The sequence below is a fragment of the Emydura macquarii genome, unplaced genomic scaffold (assembly GCF_026122565.2).
Source record: "Emydura macquarii macquarii isolate MOO-44397 ecotype Brisbane River unplaced genomic scaffold, CSIRO-AGI_Emac_v2 contig_3080, whole genome shotgun sequence".
In the NCBI taxonomy this organism is placed as follows: domain Eukaryota; kingdom Metazoa; phylum Chordata; order Testudines; family Chelidae; genus Emydura; species Emydura macquarii.
The window spans coordinates 5,494,225-5,515,001 of record NW_027133217.1 but is presented as its reverse complement, the minus strand read 5'-3'; the positions used below and the strand labels follow the sequence as shown (position 1 = coordinate 5,515,001).

Sequence of the window (20,777 nt, the reverse complement as noted above, 5' to 3'; positions counted from 1 at the left end):
GCCATAATATAGGTCTTTGAGAAGAGGGTGAAGGATGGATGGGGGCTGGGGGCAATCTATCTACATCTCTGAGTTCAGCTTGGAAAATCCATCATTGTGGGATGTACAAATAATTAGTCACTGGGTATGAACATTTTCAGCAGGCTGTAGAAGGAACTCAGCTGAGAACTTCTGTTCCAGTGAGTTACACATAATTTCCCACACTGCACTGGTAATACAGTGAATCGACCCTGTGACCTGCCTTCTCAAAACTTCCTAGTGATTTGGGGTGCTTAAATTTTTGATAGTCCAACATAAGACGCCCTAAATGGACTTCACTTTCAGAGGGCAGGTACTCAGCATGTTCTGAAAATCAGGCCTCTTACAAGTATTTGGACACCTGAAAACCGAGGACCCTAAAATCTCTGGTCACGTTTGAAAATATAGATATATCATTGAAAGCCTCTGCTGTCATAGTCTTTTCCTGCAGGGAAGATGAGAAGAAACTGATATGACTGGGTAGGAAGTCCCAGGTAAAAGAAAAACGATGTTTAGGTAGAAAAAAGTAACTCAATCTTATGGCACTAACCCCAGATTCTCAGGAGCATTACTGGCCAGTCACAACACTGATTCTCAACCTTTATGGACAGCTATCGCAGTTTTCCAGATGAAGACCTTAGTTGTTCCACGTAATACCTTTGGCCTCCCATTCAACAGTGTGCTTTCCAAACTACAACAGAGCTTAGGTACCAGTCTCTCCATTGCAAACTGGCAGAACTTCATTTCCAGTATTTATTGCCCGTGGTTTTCTTATCTCTTCCTGGAAAGTATGCTAGACATTTCTGACTGTCTTCTACCACGATTTTATTTATATCTTTACAGCCCCTGGGAAAAGTTTGACCTAAGAACCAACCACCCCATTTATTTTGCAAAGGATCTGATAGATTGGGAAAGAGATTTGGGCCAGTTCCTTTCTTTTCTGCTTTGATTTATTTTTCTACTCATGCACTGACTAAGCCCAGCTTCCCTTAGTTTGTGAGATCTGACACTGTCACAGCCCACAGTGGTAGGACAGCAGAATAGTGACTTTTTGGTTTTGAGTTCATGGAAGCCCTAGGGAGTGAGTTTATTTGAGTAGGAGTCAAATCCAGGTCTGCAGTACTTTTGTTCCCAAATATAATTTGCCACTGAATGGTGACCTGGCTTTAAACAGTAACTGTTTTCTTGTCGCCATCCAGTTCTCTTTCTTTCACGCGTTTCTCTCTCATCTCTACCTACACACTGTTTTAGCTAATGGCCAGCATGTCCCAAATGCTCACTGGCCCACGTCCAGAATGGACTGTGTCCACAGCTAACTTAATTCATCATGATTAGTATTTAGAGATTGCCCCAAATCTAATGCCCCGTATACGGCCCCAGCTTTGGGAAAATTCAGATCTGGAGCCCAGATTTACACCAGACCTATAACCGTATAACAAGCCAACTCCAAACCCTGGATCTGAATCCATTTGAACTTTGTGGGGATTTTGTATCTGCATCCGAATTAGGAGTGCGGCTCCGTTTAATGGGTCAAACCGAAGCATCAGGCCTGAACATCCCCAACCACCAAAGACAGCATGGACCTGGATCCAAATGTAGCAGCTTAAGCTCATCTGTGTTCTTATTTATGATAATTGGTTATTGTGACTAGTTTGCCTGTTCGCATCTTTATTCTCAACCACAAGCTGATCCCTCCACTTACTCTCCAGCCGTCTGCTGCAAACTCTTGATAATACACTCTGATTTGTTACATCCTCTGTTAATGAATCCTCAGTTTATTTTTTAAATCTCCAGGCCAAGTGCATTTCTGGCTCACAGCCTGCTCTTGTTGCTTCATGTTCAGCATGGATGTAGGGAAACATTCCCAGATTTGCTGCTCTTTACACTTCTTACTCTGTTAACTCAGAAAAGGGGCAGGCCACAGGCGATGCTGATCCTGCTCTCGGCAGGATGGGAGACTGCAGTCAGATACGAGTGATGAGTGCAATATAAGATACTGGATAGGGGAGGTGATATGGTTGAGCGGATAGAACACTGGGCTATAACTCACAAAAATTCGATTCTGTTCATGGCTCTGCCTCCGAGTTGCCATATGACCTTGGGAAAGTCACTTTGCCTCTTTGTGCTTCTATTCCCTTTTCCCCATCCTTTGTCTGTGTTTGTTATTTAACACCCTAAGTTGTTCAGGGCAGGTGCTGTCTTTCACTTTGTACAGTGCCTAGCACAATGGGACCCCAATCTCTGGACATTACTGTAATATAAATAATAATATGAGAGAGAAAATCAGCTCGATGTTTCATTATTGATGACCCGAGTGCAGATCCGAGAAAATTTGGAGCTGGTTTGGGCTTTGCTTTTTGCTGTTTTTCCCCCTAATGCTTAAAAATAACTTTATTTTTAGGACAAGACGGATTCCGACAAACCCCCAATGCTGGCCTTGGATTTTGACGTAACGGAATGTCTCTTCATTTTCCAGCCCAGATTCCTGTTACAAAGCTACAAAATGTCTCAGCCCTGAGGTTATTTGGATAAATGTTATTTTTTTCATGGGAGGATGGGTGGATGTGGAGATTAGAAGGAACTGGGGTCTGAATTATGAGTATCTGGGCACTCTTAAATACCAGAGATAAAATCATGCCTTGATATGTATTAGCTAAGGGGGAAGGATGTTTCACTTATTCTGTACCAAAAAGAACTGGAAGATTTGAAATTTAGCAGAGATTTTTTTTTCCCCCAACGCAAATGGATCCATCTCTTTTTTGCATTTGTTGCTTCTGAAGGAATTTGAGGCTTCAAAGTTAGCTAGAAGTGGGGTGGGATAGATGGAATTAACACTGATTAGTGCAAAGATCTCTGGTGTACAGGAAATATTCTCTAGGGGTGTATTGGTCCTTAAGGAAACGTGGGCAAAGAAAATGCGTAATACCACCAATGCACAAACAAATCAACTTGATGCGCTAACTTCTGAGACACAGAAGGTACAACAAGTTCTGGGTTCAACCTAAGAACGCACCTTTTTTGGCATGTAGTATGTGCATTTTAAGTTGTTTTTGCCTCAGCTAAAGGGTGTCACAAAGTCTACCTTGTCAAGAAAGATCTTTCCCAGGTCAACTGCCTGAACGGTGGAGTAAGTGAAACATCTCTCCCAGTGCAGATTGGAGAATGTTCTAATACACATGCCTATTGTTATTGTAGCTTTTCTCATTAAAACATTCTTTTCTCATGTGGGTGTCTTTGGTTTTAGCTATGGCCCCTCTCTAACACACACACACACACACACACACACACAAAATGCAGCAAACAAGGAACAAAGTGTGAACTGCAGAATGGGATCTGAATTTCTTATTTCTATGATGGGGCAAAACAAAATTATGGTCCTAAACAACCCATAATGTGGTGGTTTGAGCGCTCCATTCCATATCTGACGTCAGGGCTTTTGGATTCTGTGTTCATGCATTTTAGAGCTTAGTTCCCTCGACTGCGGGAATCCCTGTGTGAATTTCTACAGCCTGTCTTATGCAGGAGAGAAGACCCCATGATCACAGCAGTTCCATCTGGCTCTAAAACCTCTGGCTCTACTGAGCCCATTTGTACAGTTTCAAGCTACAAACTTGGATCAGAATCTAGAGCTGAGATTCTGGTGAGGCCCAACTCTAAGAGATCAGATTCAGCCATTTTCTCCAAGGGGAAACAAAACATCACTTAGATGCCTTCTAGACAAAATGATTTTAACAAAAGGTTGTTGTTATTGAACAGCGGTTTCTGCAGACTGTGTTTAAAATTGCCAAAGGGGTCCTGTAGTCCTAGCGACGCGGTGTGGTCTCCCGCCGAGGAGCCGATGCAGGCCACCTGGTGGGCAGGCCCTGGATACCGCACCACTTGCAAGCCAGAAGTGCAGGGGCGGGACAGGAAGGGGAAGTATAAAAGCCAGGCCTTGCAGCTCAGTCAGGGGGAAGTTGTTGGAGGAAAAGGATGTCTTTCCCCTGGGACTTGGACTGGAGCCCGACCCCAGGCCTGCTAAAGGGCCACCCAAACTATCTACCAGCTGGAGCTTAGAGGGCCTGCCAGATCTACCGGCCTCCGGCAACTGGGCAGCATCACTGAGGACCTGCTGGGACTGCCTCTTGCCATTTACCCCAGGAGGCGGACTACGACTGGCAGGGGGTGGAGGAAGTAGCCAGGGATAGCCAACCGCAGGCCGGCTGTGTTCAAGGCCAGGCAATAGTCAGCGAGTTGTGACGGAAGCCCTGCTAACCCAGTGGCGGGATGCCCCGCCACCATTAGGCCCTGGGCTGGGCTGCAGTGGAGTTGGGTGGGCCTGTATCCCCCTCCCACCTGGCCACTCCCTACCCTAGGGTGACCACTCCTCAGCCTGCAAAGCCTCAGTAGACTGTCGCCGGCTTGCTTTGCCTGCCCCGCCCTGCCCGAAGGGCAGGACTATTGACTCTTTGCCTGCCCTGCCTGAGGGCCAGGGCTGTAGACTATTTATTTGCCCTGCCTTGCCCAGTGGCTTGGGATCTAGACTGGTTGTCGCCCTGCTCTACCAGAGGGCCTGGGTTCCTCTACTCCTGGAAGGCTGGGCAGTGAAGCTGTCCGGCCGGCCTCAGAGACTAACACCCAGGGTCAACCCCAATCTGTTACAGGTCCACACCTCCGTTTGAAATCTTTTAGGGGTCTGCAGATGAGAAGTTGAAAACCACTGATTTAGGCCATGATGAAAGCTGCTGTTCATTTTTGTCTATAAAACATTTTGCAAATACTTGGCACCCATGTGGAAGTAATAGAGACAGAACTTTGGCAGCAATGACTTGACGTTGCGTAGATAAAGATCAGACTCTGAATTAACATCCCATACAGCTCTTGCAGTGCATTTAATCTGATCTTCTAAGGTTGATGATGTGTGTTCGGTCAAAGCATGTCCCTCCAAAACAAGCAGAGATCACAGACATTATTAAGATCAAGGCACCAACTTTACCTGCAGTTGTTACCTGAATGGTGCAAACATGCCTGCCAGGCTATGTAACTGTACCTTTCAGCTTCCTTCCACCATGACAGTCAAGAAAGGATGGGCCTCAATCTAGAAGACCTGGAAGACTTGCTGTGACTATGGCCAAGTCACTACCGAGTTAGGTCCATGCAAGACAGCTTATGTCCCTATGGAAGAGTGTGTACTAAAATTTCCAACATAACTCACCCACTACACTGACTTCATAACTCCTTCTCCATGAGGGGCATGGAGTCAGTGTCGATGCAGTTAGATCAACGCAGTGGCAGTGTAGACACAATGATTCTTACATCAGCTCTTGCTGGCTTTCAGAAGCCATCCCACAATGCCCCACATCAACAGTTCAATAGGTGCAAGCACAGCAGGGGAGGACGTGTACCGCCGACACAAGGAGCAAAGTGAAGATATGCACCAGCAATGTAATTACTAGGGTGGCTGTATGCTGACGTAAGTTAGGTCAACTTAACTTTGTAGTGCGGACATGGCCTTGGCCTCTTTGTGTCTCAGTTCCCCATCTACCGCACAGGATGGTTTTGAGAAGAGACACGTTCAACACTGTGAGGTGCTTCATTCCTTTGGTAATGCATGGGGGCCATATAAGTATCTTAGAGGGGTGAAGAAAGCAAGATGATCTTTCTAAGCTTCAATTAGGCTACAAAATAAGAGTTCTCCTGCGTGGTGTGGATGGCAGTACCTGGTACAGAATGGAATACCTGGGATATTTGCAAAAATGTTCACGTAAGCCTGCTGCCCTCTGCACAGGTCACTAGCCCTACCTCAGTTAATCCTAGTAGAGTACCACATTCACCTTAGAATCATAGAAGATTAAGGTTGGAAGGGACCTAAGGAGGTATCTAGTCCAACCTCCTGCTCAAAGCAGGACCACCTCCAACTAAATCATCCCAGCCAGGGCTTTGTCAAGCCGGGCCTTAAAAACCTCTAAGGTTCCACCACCTCCCTAGGTAACCCATTCCAGTGCTTCACCACCCTTCTAGTGAAAAACTTTTTCCTAATATCCAACCTAGACTTCCCCCACTGCAACTTGAGACCATTGCTCCTTGTTCTGTCATCTGCCACCACTGAGAACAGCCTAGCTCCATCCTCCCTGGAAACCCCTTTCAGGTAGTTGAAGGCTGCTATCAAATCCCCCCTCATTCTTCTCTTCTGCAGACTAGACAAGCCTAGTTCCCTCAGCCTCTCCGCATAAGACATGTGCCCCAGCCCCCTAATCATTTTTGCTGCTGTCCGCTGGACTCTCTCCAATTTCTCCACATCCTTTTTGTAGTGGGGGGCCCAAAACTGGACACGATACTCCAAATGTGGCCTCACCAGTGCCGAACAGAGGGGAATAATCACTTCCCTCGATCTGCTGGCAATGCTCCTACTAATGCACCCTTAGGCCAGTGGTACTGAAACATAAGGCCTAGAGCAGAACTATTGAAGAGTTCCACAATTAGAATTATTGCAGTCACACACACACACAAAGGCAGGGTGGAAAGGAATTTATAACATTTTTCTTAAAAGATTTTCCTCTTTTTCTTTTTTTTTTAACTCATTATACAGCTTGTCAGTGTTCTGCAAATTTTGATAAAATTTTCACATTAAAAAACAGAAATGGGGGGAAATTGACTGTTTGTTTTGTTTGTTTTGTGTTCTTGCCCTGGACTGCACCTCCCATTGATGACCAAGGTATGTAGAACAGCTGATGATGGCAAAATCTGGGGCAGCTCTGGCTTTGTTACAATACAAGCAAAATCTCAGTGTTTCGTCCCACACATTCACATGTGGTGTTGGTTTTTTTGTTTTGTTTTTTTTTTACACTCCATCTCCTGCTAGTCCAACCCTCCTCAGCATAAATGAGCAGGAAAATCTAGGCTTCCCGGTTGCTTCTACTTCTGTTTCCCAGCAGCCAGACCAATCTTCTGAGCCAGTTGTTTGATAGGATTTGATTTCTCTGTTTGCCGAGGAGCATCCAGATTGTTCTCAGCCCCCAACAGCCACAAAAGATCAATAAAAACGAACTCAGCCTCAATATACGATAGTAACAGCACTTGCCATATGACGCCCCTACCAAGATCAGGTGTGCTAGTCACTGCTCAACACAACACGTCTACACTTAGACGGTGTGTGGAGTACAGGCACTGCACATTCAAGTAGGACAGGTACCAAAAGCAAAGTGCCAGAGCCTTTCACTACAATTTGTAGCAACACACCACAGTGATACATGTGGATGCAGCCTGCCCTTCAGTGTGATATGTAGCTACACAAGTGGTTCCTGTACTCTACGTGAAGCTTTAAGTGTAGACATAGACACGTAGGAAGTGTCTGACATTGCCCTAGACCGTTGAAGTCTATATTAGAGCTGGGCAAATCATGGATTTTTTGGCTTGTTAGCAATTGAAAGAAAAAAAACTAACATTTACTAAAAGTTGTTGGTGAATCAAAAAAAATGGGGGTGGGAAATCATCTTGGGTCAAATGAAACATTTCATGCCTCTTCTGAGCATTTTAAAATGTGTTTGAGTGTTTGTAAAGCAATTTTGAAATGAAAAGCTGGTTCACACTGAAAAATCGAATGCTTTTTCTTGAAACTGTCAAAATGAAACATTTCAATTTGTTGCTGAAAAAAGATGAGTATAAATGTTTTTGCCCAGCTGTAATCTAAAAAGACAAGGGTGGGTGATAGGTCAGTTTGATTAATCCCTATCACTTTACATTCCAGAAGCACCTCTCAAGTATTTACAGTTTATCCTGATTGCATTCATATGAAGTTGAAAAATAGTATATACACTTTACCAATGTGGAAACTGAGTCACAGAGAAATTAAGTGACTCAAACAGACCTAACAAAGAGCTCTGTATAGGCTCAAAAGCTTGTCTCTCTCACCACCAGAAACTGGTCCAATAAAAGATATTACCTCACTGGTTCTTTAATCACAGAGCATGTGTCAAGGTGAGATGAAATGGCTCTGCCCATTTTATTATTGCTCTTCCCAGTGATCCTGGCACCACTAGCTTTCAGCCACATGAAGCTTGCCACGCGATGCTTCTCCCTTCACCGAGATTGATTCCAGCGTAGTACCCGGCCCAGCAAAATGCAGATACTTTTCAGTGGCATGTTTATAGCAAGAAAAAGGTTCTGCCTTTCTGTCAGCTCCCTACACATTATCAAAGCCAGAAGCTGTGGAGTAACAGCTCCCCATGTCTTATCTTTGGGCTGGAAAGTCTAGGTTTTTGTCCATAAATGTCACTTTCACCGTATGCACACAAACTGATGAAAAAATATTTCCATTGATTATTGAAATGTACAGATGGACAAAGTACGAAAAATACTGACTGCAAACTTACTAGAGTCCTCCTTAATGTGTATAAAACATGTCACAATTCCAGGATTAGCAGAGCTGGAGTGGGGGGGCGGGATGTACAGGGGGGCCATTTAGGTAGCTTGGACTTTTTGAATCTCAGTGTCTACTGTCATGATGTCCTGCTGTCCTGAAACTGTGAAAATTTAAATTGATTAAAAAATCTTTTAAAAAATGCTTAAAAATGAACATCGGTGTTAGCCATCGGAATTACAAAAATAAAAAAATAAAAATTGGAGTCCGCCACGCCTATTTATCATGTAGTGTGACACGTGGAGCAGCTTTTGTCAACTAGACCCCAGCTCTGATTAAACAATGGAGCACGCAGCTGGCAGGGTGTATGTCTATACTTCCAGCGGCACTCCACGTGTAGCTGCACACCACCGTGAAAGACAGGCTGTGTCCACACTTGTCACGGCAGTGAAAGGCTCGGGCAGCAGTGAGGCAGTGGGGAAAAGCTCCGGCAGCTCCCCACTGCCAGTGCATTTCCCCATGGCTGCAACTTTTCCCTGCTGCCGGAGACTTTCACGGTGGTGAGGAAAAGGCTCCAGTGGGAGGCTGGAGTGGGGTGGGAATGGGGGTGGCAGCAGGACATTACACGGGGCTAGAAACAGAGTATAGATGTGAAAGGCACTGCTTGGACGTGTAGAAACCACAGATAGGGAATATACCCTGTGGGTTCAGGAGTACAGGCACACTGCTCTACCAGCCTAAGCTGTGCCTTATTCTCTGCCCTGATGTTGCCCACGCTAGCTGTCTGTACTCTAAGTGTAGAGTACCCTATGAGGGTAACAGGCGGAAAAACCAAGAGGACAAGCGGGGCTCCTCATGAAGGAAGCTCAGGAGACGTTTCTTCCTGCAGCAGGCAGAAGGCAGCATTAGAAGTGGCAGTCAGGAATGCTCTCTGCTTCTTCCAGGAGTTAGGTGCATGCTTCAGCGTGGAAGGAACATTACAGAGTACACATGCTGGACAGGATAGGGGGCCACCTTGACAGAGCTTGTAGTTCAGGCATTTCAAAGAGGCCCCAGATTGCCACTGACTGCTGTCTGGGGTGGGGGATTTTATTAAAGGGGTTCCCTCTCCTCCATGTTCTGGAGCAGGACAAATGAGGTAGAAAGTATCCCGGGAAGTTCATCCCAGGTTTCGCATGAGACCCAAAGCATCCTGGTGCAATTGATGGATGGGTCGATCGCATGACACTTGGGTATGGTGGGTCTTAACATGCAGGTAAGATTCACAGCCCTGAGGATCAGCCATGACTTCCCCTCTTCCCCATCCCCAAACCCGCTCGACCACGTCACGCTGCTCAGACCATCCCACCCCAATTCTTCCACCTGCCCCACATCAGTCCCCTCGAACCTCGCTCCCTCTGTTGGAAAAGGGCTGTCTGGCTGCCTGAACCCCTCCACCCTCTTGACTCCACAGCACTGATGCTCACTCTCTGGTTCTCACGGGTCAGCCTGTCTCCTGTCTTGGGCAGGTGGGCCCTTTATCCACACAATATGGGAGTCCTCTATTTGGGGTCTGGTAATTCCTTGACACCTTGACCCCTGTGACCCAGCCTGCACAGGCAGCAGGAGGAAACAGACACTTCCAGCAACTGCTGGTGGCTGAATAGTTCAGGGGCCTGAGCTAACCCCTGGTGTTTGCAGCCAGGGAAAGGGCCAGGTCTCCGTAGCAACATCCCTGGGGCCTAAAGCAAGTCAGATCAGAGGGGCAACTTTTGTGTGGAGACACTAGAGTAACAGGGCAGCATCACAGGTGCAGTATTGCCAACCCTCCCCCCAGGCGTTGCTCAAAACCCATGAGCCAGCCCAGGCCTCCAAAAATTCCGAGAGCAGTTTAAAAAAACCACGAGATTTAAATATAAGTAAAATGTGGCTGTTGTATTTGCCTGGGGGTGTTTGAAGCTTACGAGGGAACTCATATCCAAGATTTATTCCCCCACCAAACTTATTATACACACACACACAATGAAAGCTGAGAGTCTTTCCTGATCACCTGACTCCAGGAACTGGGACTTTAAAGAGAACCCCAAATATCAGGAGTCTCACGATAAAACCCCGGGTGCAGGTAACATTGCAGGAGAGGACCGAGGGTCGGAGACAGAGCTGGGTGAGAGTCCAGGACTGGTCTACCAAGGAGCCTTGCTGATTAGGAACAGTTGGGGCCTTCAACCGGGCCAGAGTCCAGCCAACTGTGACTCGTTAACAGCCTTTTAATGGGGCCTGACAGGAGACAGCTGGTATCTAGAAGGGGCCAGAAAACAGAGAGAGAGAAAAGAAGCTGTGGCTGAAGCTGTTGTGCTCAGGAGGTCCCTGCAGGAGACCCTTCACTGGCCAAAGGGTTTGGACCGGGAGGGTCACTTGGCTGCCGTGAGCCTGTGGAAGACTCCAGGGGGCAAAGTGTGGGGGATCCTGCAGAGATAAAGAGCAGGGAGAGACTCTGGGGAGACTGGCCTGGGAGCGGCTGCTCACGGAGACTCTTCTGTGTCTATTCTGAATTTTAGGGTGACTAAACCAGCCCCCGAGAAGGGGTGTTGATGTTGGGCACATAGGGTGGGACCCACAAGGAGTGGTAAACCCTAGACATAGGTGCCTCAATCTCACTGAGGCCCAGTTTTAGGCTCTACAAAACTTCTGCCGCATGCTAGAGTGCAGCCCCGTAACCTCACTTGGTGCCTACGTTTTTGCAGTGCAAGTTCCCTGGATGCCTCCGTGTCTGCCTCCGGGCATGTGCACTGCTGCCTCTTTCCCGCCTGAGCGATTCACAGCCCAGAGAAGCTGGGAGAACCCCCTGCCTTCGAGTACCTCCTCTACCTCCGGGGGAGAAAAGATTTGACCTGGGATTTACCACTGCCTAGGTATGTGCTCTAACCACTGGGCTAGTCTCCCATGGGGATAGGTGAGGAGGCTCCCGGCATCTCTCCTACCGAAGCTGCTTTATTTTTAATTAAGTACCTGAATAATTAAATATTCATTGGGCCAGAGAAGGAGTTAGAATGACTCTAGAGCCTTGTGGTTAGTAACTCACTGGAGCAGTCTCACCGCGCTGCTCAAATCGCGGTTCTTCAGCAGGGAGCTGCAGGCTTTGACCTGGGCTATAGCCATCCCCCCCACTTACATCCCCGAACCACTGGGCAAGTGGGGCCATCCCCCAGCTGCTTTGTGAGAACTCTCCAGGGCCCGACTGGGTGGGCGCCCTCTGAACGTGCCGACCGGATTGGGCCCTGAACGCCCCTCTTCCCCCTGGCTTGTGGATCACAAGCGGAGCAAGGCACCCCCCAGCAGTCCGGACTTAGGTGCTGAGCCCCAAGAGAGGAGTGGGGCTTGGGATGCACCCCACTGGTGGGCTTTTCCCATTGGCTAGCTTAGGTGCCTCCTCTGCCGGCTTTATGGGTTGCCTTCTGAGGCGTCTGGTCTCTCTCCTTGCATTGTACAAGCAGCCGAGGGGCCGCACGCCGGCTCCGTGGGTCGCAGTGCGTCCCTGTAATTTTCTAGGCGCCGACAAGTCCCACCCACAAGCCTTTGTGGAGCTCCAGAGGGAACTGAGGCCGGGTGCTGCAGGGCCGCCCTGGGCCACAAGTGGGTGCCCAGAAGGGGGCAGATATAGGGTCCTCGGGTGGGACTCTCAGCGGGTATGAGGTGGGGGGTGGAGGTGAATTGGCAGGGCAGGGTGAGGTGGCAAGACCCAAACAGCCCTCCCTGTTCCGGGTGATGTGCATCAGCAGAGCCGTGTGTGGGAACAGGACTGGAACAGCAGGAGGTGCTGCGCTGAGGCGGCTGCGTGGGAGACGGCTGGAAATTTGCCTGCCATTCAGGCCGTGCTCGGCTTGTCCCGGGACGTGCTGTTACAGCAGTTGGCTTTCGCAAGCGCAAGATTCACTCGTAAGTTCAACGAGAATAAACAAACGTTCCCCCCCCCCCCATCCCCCACCAACCCTGCTGCTTTTGCTTTTCTAAACTGGGGCCAGGAGGCATGCCAAGTTTCTAGCAGATCTTTTTATAGCAGGAGCATCTGGCTCGCTGGGAGACTTGGGAGTGTAGCTGGTGGCTTTACATCTGCTGTGGTTAAGCTGCTAATGGCCTGACCGTCTGGGCCACCGCCTTCTCTGCTGATTTTTCTAGTGCCAGACGTTAGGTGTCGGAGGCGCTTGAGCCCGCTGACCTCTGCTGCTTTCGCTGTAATTGCACCGGAGAGCAGCCGTTTTCGGCATCACAGCCCTCCCTGCGGGGGGTGCGAGGGGGATGGAGCCAGCCTGCTGGGCCACGCTCCGTGCGCCTCCCCCGCCGACTTGCCGTGTGGCCTGTGAAACAGTTGACGATGAGCAGGTGGCTGGTTCGCAGGGCTCAGGAGTCTCCGGTGGCTCACAACCAAGGCCCTGAGAAAATGGGATTTCACTGACTGGCTGGAAATTGTGAAATTCGTCCGGTATCGTGATTTTTCCAGCTGGAGAGAGCAGGAATCTTTGCTTCTGCTTCCTTGCCGAGGCCACGGCTGCTCGTGGGGGGTTAGCAGGCTGATTCCTTCCCAGAGAGGGAGGGGGAAGTGGTCCTATCCCACCTCTGCTGGTCCTATCCTGGGGGAGAGCGAGGTGGGTCTCATCAATAGCCAGGGTGACAAAGGCCACTTGCATGTCAGCAAGAACCAGCTCGAGCGCATAGATGAACTACGGGTCACCAGCTGAGCCGGGCCAGCTATCTCCGTGCTCAGCTCTGGGCCCAGGCTGCCGCTTCCTGGCTGGCTGGCAGGGAAAGGGGGGGTGGTGCTGACACCACAGAACCAGCTATCAGAGAGCTCAGAAACCAGGATCCATCCCACCCCTGCAGTCAGCGCCGCCACATCTTGGCACACCTGCAGCTGTGCGAGGGGGGGCCCCGCCCCAGCAAAGGGGGGTGGGGTGGCCAGATGGATCCCAGTCTCAGCACCTCACCAGCCGGGTCTCCCCTGAGGTGAGCCGGGCCTCCCATCTGAGTGTGGAGCGAGTCCAGATCCCATGGCTGAGCTGGGCTGGGCTGGGCTGGGCTGGAGGGGTTGACATACTGAGCTGTTTCTTGCCGCTCATCCAGGTGGGTTTCGCCACCTGGGATAGGACCAGCCCTCAATATACTCCTGGATGGGACCAGGCCGGCCCAATAATCCCCCATGAGCAACTGCAGCCTCAGTAGGAAGGCAGAAGCTGGGATGCCTGCTTCCACCTCCTGGCTGTTGCAAAGAATCACCCGGAGTTCAGAGGACGGGGAGGACTCAGCAGCTGTGCCTATCCTGTGAAATCCAAACTTTTAGCCAGGACACTGCCAGGCATTTAAAACAAACAAACAAAAAAGCAATCCATGATTTTCCCAGGGCCTTCTCATCATTGTTTCCCTTGTGCACCCCCACCAGTTTGGTGCATCCCCCTGGCATCTCTCCTCTTATGCTGGGATGATAAGGCCAGACCCTAAAAGATATTTAGCTGCCTAACCCCCAAAGAAATCAAAGGGAGTTAGGCACCTAAATACCTTTGCGGATCCGTTCCTAAATCCTCTGGAGCAGGAACTGACTTCTTGCACTGGGTCTGTATAGCACTGAGCACAAGGGAGACTTGATTACCATAATGCAAATAACACGAACTGGGAGGTCCCTTCAATAGTGCTCGACTTTACTAAATAAACTTTAAAACGTACATTGACGAAGCACTGTAGTATGATGAGTAGAACTGGAGAAAGCGGGTCAGGTTTCAGGCGGGACCTAGTTTGGTGTGATACGAAGGGTATCTCTACACTGCCATGTAATCCTTGATTTCGAACTCAGGGGCAAGCCTAACCCTCTTTCCACCTTCAGACAAATCGCACTAAGCCAGGGCTCTGACCCCCCATGGTCCCAGGACCGTACAGGGGTTGAAGGTCCAAGCCTCACTGGATTTGTGTTCTGGGAGTCTGCAAAATTATCCCACAATCCCCCGGACTGACTTTCTTTGTCCTCTAGACAGTTAATGTTGGTGGACAGTCCAGTTTTCCCACAGTGCATCACGAACAAAGAGCTAAAGTGACCACATTTTGGACTGGTGCTAGGAAGTCTGGGATATGGGAGTTGGACTCAGACCCGCATAATGCAGTGTAGACACTGGAACCCCAGGTTGGGACCCAAGATTCAACAATTACTAACCTGGGGTTACAAATGGGCGTAGATGCTCAAGCCCAAGTTTAACAAACCCAGGGGCGTCTAACTCGAGTTCTGCTAACCCTGGGCTTACACTGAAGTGTAGACAGACCCTCTGGGCTCAAGAACTCAAGCAGAGATTTAGCTGCTAACCTCCAAACTCTAGTGTGTAACACTGGCCTCTCACCATGCTTGATAAAGTTCTCTTTCCTGCAACTGCTGTAGCAATGATTGCTCATGAAACAAGTCTCTTGTAGCATATAGGAATAGGGTAGAACCCCTTTAGATCGTTAGTGGGCCCTTTAGTGGTAATCTCTGGTCTATATTTTGAAAGCCGCCAGAACAGCCGTGTAAATATGGAGGTAGGCCTGGCATGTGCGTATAGTTAGTGAACAGGTATCTTGACCGCACTGTGCCTGTGCCTTTATATTAAGTGTGTTGGATAAAGAGCGAAAGACACAACACACTTTAGTATTTATTTATTCGTCTTGTAGCAGCAGTTACAGGCCCCAGTTAGGGCTCAGGCCTGCATTGTGCTAGGTGAGGTACAGACACCTAATAAAAAAGACAGTCCCCACCCCAAAATCTTACAATCTAAGCATATGATGAGAGGCAGCAGGTGGACACAATAAACAAATGGGAGATACAATGAGAAGGACAAGGCAACAGCAAAAATAATCATGTTTTGTGTAATAACAGTTTAGAAAAAGTTTTGGTAATGATTTTGAGCATGGCTTAGTGGATAGGGCAGAGGGATTGGCCTTAGGTGATCTAGATTCTGTTCCCAACTCTACCACTGACATTTTGGGTGAATTTAGGCAAGTCACGTTCCCTGCTCTGTGCCTCAGTTTCCCCAGTTGTAAAACGGGGCTAATGATTACTGACCTTTGTAGAGTGCTTTCAGATCAACTGATGAAAAGTGCTAGAAAAGAGCTAGGTAGCATTAAAAGTCAGCTGCACATACAAAAAAATGCAAGAAAAAATGGAAATGGGTCCATATTGAACTCTGCAAATGGAAACAACTGTGAAATTCTGAAGTTTTTCACAAAATAGCTTTCCTGGTTTTTTCAAATAGCTCCTTCGTGTGTGTCCCCGTGTGTGCTTACATCTGCTAGTGAGGATAAAAGAAAGTTCACTTCCAAACTAACTGCTCTTCTGACTGCCTCGCAGTGACTTCAGCCGAGTTCAGCAGTAGTTGCACAAATATGCCATGTTTGTCTTGAGTTCTCCCGTCTGTTATGTGTTAAATGAGTCGTAAACTCTCTGGTGGTAATTTTTCTGTGGTGAAGAGAAAGAACCCAGAGAACAGCTAGTTCATAAGCACAGATTCTTTTGGTTTTGTAGCTGAAAGCATTAATTCTGTTTTTTTTTCTGCAGCACTTTTAATATGCTGCAGCATCTGGCTTCTCCAGCTAGCACTGGGGACACTGGCTGTATCTGGAGAACGGAGGCTTCAGGTAATCCAGGGAAATTTCTGTATCAGTAGCAATTGTGGGAAGACGTGAGAGCCAGAGCTAGCACAGGTATATCTCCTCAAGCTGGGAATTACACCCCCAGCTTGGAGTGGAGACATTAAGAGAGAGTCCTAGCCCCCCAAAACTTCCCCTCTAACTAGACAAAGAGTGGGATGGGATGGTCTCAAGTGACTTGCTCAAGGGTTTTGCAGCAGGTCATTGGCAGACCAAGGAATAGAACCCAGGTATCCTGGCTCCTTCTTCAGTCCCCTGGATACTGGCCCACGATAAGAAGTTAACATCCCACACACAGCAGAGCCCACTCTGTTTATAACCTAACGACACAAACTGTTTGCTTTTGTTTGAGACAAGGCAGAGCAACCACAGAATGGGAGACCCCTGAGGTGGTTTCACTGGGGACTTTAGAAGTTTCTTGATGAAGGACTCGTAGGGAGTTTGGGATGTGGACACCAGCTCCCCTCTTCCTCACCCTAACTAGCTAACCATACCCTTTTCCCAGTTTTCATCTTTGGTGGCTTTCCATCAGGGGGTGTTTCCTCAGCTCTTACCACTGTCAACTAAGTGGGGTCTGGCCCTGTGCTCCCATGCCTGTGAAGACTGATTCATTCCTGTTCCGTTGCCTTAGAAGCCATGAATACATACTGATCTCCACCCCCTCTCACCTTCCCACTTCTCTATCCCAGCCTTGCTGTCTGTCTCCCTGCGCTGCAGCGGGGTCGGAGCCATCCGTTGCTCCCGCTGATAATTTTAGCTTTTAGGAGTACATTGTTCACGGATCAAGCATGTGACACTTTGTCCTGACAGTCTCCTGCCAGTCTTCACGCGTTTTATGACACAAGCACCTGTCCACCCAGCAAAAAAGACCTTACGCACAAAACCTGCCAGCAGGAACAAAACCTAAGGCTTAATCCACCCAGCTGTCTGATGCAGGTGGTCAGAACTGATAATGACTGAAATATGGGCATTTGGCTGCTGCTTCAACGATCCACAGCAATAAATTCACCCCCAAGACCTTCCAGTCCCCCCCCCCACATATTCTTTTAGGGTGTCTCGTTTTTTTTGCCCAGGTCTCAATGTGCAGTTGTCATTAAGGGCTAAATATAGTTATATTGGCTTCTGACAGAGGCCAGGCTCTCTCTCAGAACAGCTCATTTCACCACCTGCTGGTGGTTAGCACAGCTCTGTTTATTTATTGTCACAAAGGACCCAGTCCTGCTCTTGCTGAGGTCTCTGACAATACTCACTGACTTTAATAGAAACTTTGGAAAATTCTACCCTTTGTCGTTTAGGAATATCCTTCTACCAATCTCCTGGAGCAGTATGAAGACAACTTTGAACTCAACTAAATCAGAGCAGGGACAGCAAAAGGCACCTCTCTTCTTTCAGGGCTAATCCCTGCCAACCACCATGAAACAAATGCTGTGGTATGTGATCATGTCTAAGACTGTGTCATAAAGGAGATCCACCAGGAGGCAGAGTTAAGGTTACCCAGGCAATCTTAATGTGAGTTTTTGCTAAATCATAAACGTTTGACTTTGCAAACTAAAAAACATTGGGTTTTTTGTGCAAACTTTTCACGTTGTTTTTTCCTATGTCATTATTTACAGGCCTCATCTACACACAGAAGTTAAATCATTTTAAAACAGATTTCATTGAAGAAGGGTGGATATACTGATTTTGGTTGGCTTATTTGGGTTTAGCTTAAAACTGTTTCTTGTTGATTTAAACTAAATAGAAATAATCCTGTTTCAAACCAAAATACGAACGTCCACACAGCTTTTTGCACTGGTTTAACTACATCAGTTTACGATCATACCTTAAGTTTAATGGGCACAATTGTCTTGTATGGACAAGTCCATAGCATGTCACAGCTCGTAAGTCAGGGATGATAGGTGTTCCAACACAACTGGCATTGCACGGCTTTGCAAAGAACTGCGTGGGAAGGTGGGATGCTGAAGAGTGGACTGGAGTTTAATATGGCACAATAAAATGAAGAGGTCGTTGGTGGAATAAGAGATGACATGAAAGAAAACACCAAGCTGAGAGCTGGTTAGGTCACTGCACTCAAATCTCTGACTCGTCTCTCCTGTCATTCCAACCCATCCTGAGCATTCTCCCACTCAACATTTCAGCATCTGACAAGATCCGGCCAAACGACTGCTTAAAAAACCTATAGGGCAAAGTCTCTAAATTAGATTTCCACCCTACACCCCTACTGAGCTCAGCCCGTGTCTAATACGTGCCCTCCCGGGTTAACAACATGGACATTTTGCCAGATCATGTTGCTGAAGATATAAAAATGAACCATAATTGCTCGTGTGTGGTGCTTTTCATCCGTAGATCTCAAAGTGCTTGACTAAGCAGATCAGTGTCATTTTATAGCTTGGGAAACTGATGCATGGGGAGAGAAGTGCTCCCGGTCACTCAGTAGCAGAGCCAGAAATTGAAGCAGGGCCACCTGAGTCCCAGTCCTTGTTCACTAGCTACACCCTTGGTTTGGGCTGTGCTGCTTCTCTCTACATCAAATCGCTGTAGGCTGCTGACGGTGCCTCACAACATGGATTGAATCATGCCAAGTGATGCTTCCCATGGCAGGCACACAGTGCCCTCTGGGATGCCCAGGCCTGTATAAACTGTGAGAAGTGCAAAAACAATGGCGGGTCCCACAGCTAATTAAAATGGCTTGGACTTGCTTTATGAGGCAGGTATCCCGGCATCGGGGGATGCACAGCTGGCCTTTGAGGGTATGTCTACACTGCACTCTAAGCCCAGGCTCTGACTCAGGTTTGAGCCCAAGCCTCGCTTCTGTCCACACACAAATCAGTCTGACTCGGGTCAGCAAGCACTCAGGACCGAGGTCCTAGGACACTGCTGTTGAGGGTGGTGGTGTGAGATGGTCAGAACCCGAGTCCCCCTGAGACTCGGATCCAACCTGTCATTTTGCAGTGTGGATGCCGCACAAACCGCAGTTCCAAGTCGGAAGGTGTGCATAGTGCAGCATGGATGCGTTAGCGCGGCAGTGAGACCTGCGTCCAGCCATTGTAAACCTAGTGTGGATGCTCAGCCATGGGCTTGGAAATACCCAGCCCACAAGCCAGCATCCCACAAACCCAGGTTTACAATGCATTGTCAACAAGCCCTGAGAAATCTTCCCCGATCGTCTGTGTAATGGCCACCACCTCAGTCAGTACTAGGGATTGAACTGGTGTCTCTGGAGCATGAGTCTTTACAGTCTGTGCTACACAACCACCCCAGGTAGAGAGGAATGCACATCAGTTGGCTTCGAGAATGGTCAAGGGGTGAGATGAACCTTTTCCATCAGCCGAGATGGAACTCCTGCCACCTGCTGCAGGTGGAGCAGGACAGGACCAGCTAGGTCCACAAGCCCTCATTAAGCCTTTCCTTGCCAGCACGGTGCTTGTACGCCCGCTTGTGGACTCCTCATCGGAAGGGCATCACCAAGAACAATCAAGACCGCAGCACGCGGCAGCCAACTTGCAATGACTCTGAAATACCGGCCCATCTCCACGGAACAAGAGACTTTCTCCAAAGGAGCCGGGCGGGCTGGGCAAGAAGGCTCAGTCGATAGGTAGCTTCACTGAGTGTTTGGGCACGTGTCTTGGAGGCCAGGGCCTCTTTAAGAGTGAGATCCCAATCTGTAGCAGTGTGGTGACCTGTTGCCACATGAAAGAAGGGCTTGCAGGAGAGAGAAGGCAGGGGCAACTGTGCCCCGCCTGAAATGCTGGCGGACCATGGACTTCCAGAAGGGGTAAGGTCAGAGCTGGGGAGGTGGGGGCAACTCAGGACTTTTGTTATTGTTTTCAGTTATCGTTATTGGCCCAAATCATGGCTCAGGACCCCACTGTGCTCAGTGCTATATAAAAGGACAGTCCCTGCCCCAAGGGTCTTACAATCTCAGTATAAGATGAAATGGATGCAGACAGGCAGACGGGTGAGCCCAAGGAACCCATGAGAATATCAGTCAGCATGATAGACAGTGATCTCTGCTCCCCAGCAGCCTAACCACTATCAAACATCTGTCACTCTCCAGTGCTTTAGAGTAACATTGATATGGTTAAGAAAGTCCTCTGCTGAGCCTGTTCCTGGCTTTCCCACCCTGGTGTCTGCTATGACTTGTATTATGGGAGTGCCTGGGAGCCCCCGTTATGGCCTACACCCTAGTTGTGCTAGCTGTTGTATATTTTTATTTCTATTAGGTGTATTGCGGTAGCACCTGAGCGCCTCCGTCATGAACCAGGACCCCATTGTGATATTAGGCGAGGGTAATTAACCATTGGAACAATTTGCTAAAGGTCATGGTGGATTCACCATCATTGGGAACTTTTAAATTGAGACTGGATGTTTCCCTAAAAGCTCTGCTCTAGGAATTATTTTGGGGCAGCTCTCTGCTTTGTGTTAGGCAGGATTTCAGGCTAGAGAATCACAGTGTTCCCTTTTGCTCTTGGAATCTATGAATCAGTTCAGACTTGAAACAGTCCAGTCCAGCCACTTTAATTAGAAAGATGCAGCTAGATTGCAGCTAGCCTTGAATGGGTGCATGAAGGTGTGGTGGCGGAAGGGTTCATGAACCTTCCCCTTCTGTGGACATGCTCGAGTGTGTCACATTCCCACTCTTGTCTTTGTGGTGGGCAAGGCTGGTGTGAGTCCAGTGATGAGTGGCACTAGCCTTCCTGAAAGGGGTTGGGAGGGGACAAAAAGGGTGTCTTGAGGCTTAACAGCTGTGAAATACTCGGTAGGTAAAAAGAGTTATGGAAAC

At 48.4% G+C, this 20,777-nt stretch overlaps 1 protein-coding gene and 1 long non-coding RNA gene across 3 annotated transcripts in view; both read left to right on the top strand.

Moving 5' to 3' along the window:
* The window catches only part of MYL3 (myosin light chain 3), a 46,421-nt gene extending 43,180 nt beyond the window's left edge, over window positions 1-3,241 (top strand). The window contains exon 7 of the mRNA XM_067530432.1: window positions 2,420-3,241. The gene's annotated coding sequence lies outside the window, so the exon portion shown is untranslated. The remainder of the gene's footprint in view (window positions 1-2,419) is intronic.
* Window positions 3,242-10,973: 7,732 nt separating this feature from the next.
* LOC137141562 (uncharacterized) lies at window positions 10,974-17,506 on the top strand. 2 transcript variants are annotated; one of them, XR_010916669.1, is made up of 4 exons: window positions 10,974-11,247; window positions 12,115-12,271; window positions 15,903-15,982; window positions 17,290-17,506. It is a non-coding gene; the product is annotated as an uncharacterized lncRNA (long non-coding RNA). The 2 variants fall into 2 exon arrangements; XR_010916668.1 differs by having other exon boundaries at window positions 12,112-12,271.
* Window positions 17,507-20,777: the final 3,271 nt, after the last annotated feature.